Raw genomic sequence first — 859 nt, forward strand, 5'->3', positions numbered from 1 at the left:
TTTATTCTTTTTTTCTTTTATTAAAACCTTTAGTCACTATAACTAAATAGTCCAGGATAAATTGTAAACAGGACAACAGGATAACAAGGAGCAGAGGTTGATATTATTGCAATTTCAACCGGAATTTGACGTCCTAGAAAAAATTGTTAAATAAGAAAGTTGTAGATACTGAAAAAATGTTCAATTTTCTTTCTGGTTACTTTCATACATAACCTAAAAATTTCCGAGAAAAATGGCGGGGAAACTATTTTTTTCATGATTGTTCGTTTTTTATTTTTTATTTCATAAATTTAATGAGGATTTCAAAAATGTGCTTAAAACAGTCATTTTCTTACTCCAAGTGGGTTTTACAGGACATTTCGTTCCTGACTGTCCTTTCAAATTGTGTTTCTGGCACATCAAATTTTGACACCGCTTTTCTCCATGACTGTAACCAATTTGGAAGTGTTTTTTCAGCTTATTGGATAGAAAATTTAATGAAGATTCCAAAAATTAGTTTAAAATAGTGATTTTCTTACTCCAAGTAGGTTTTACAGGGGATTTTGTCCCTGACTATCCTTTCTAACTGTGTTTCTGATAGTTTAAATTTTGACACAACTTTTTGCTTTGACTGTCCCTGATTTTGTAACTTTTTTATGTCATTAGGTGGAAAATTTAATGAGGACTCCAAAAATGTGCTTAAAATAACCAGTTTCTCAATCGAAGTGGGTTTTACTGGCGATTTTCTCACTGACTGTCCTCTCAAACTGTGTTTCTGACAGTTCAAAGTTTGACACCACTTTTCTCCATGACTGTACCGAATTTTGTAGTGTTTTTTATGTCATTAGGTAGAAAATTTAGTCAGGATTCTGAAAATGTG

The sequence above is a fragment of the Ips typographus genome, linkage group LG10 (assembly GCF_016097725.1).
Source record: "Ips typographus isolate SLU linkage group LG10, UJ_Ityp_2.0, whole genome shotgun sequence".
Classification (NCBI taxonomy): Eukaryota; Metazoa; Arthropoda; class Insecta; order Coleoptera; family Curculionidae; genus Ips; species Ips typographus.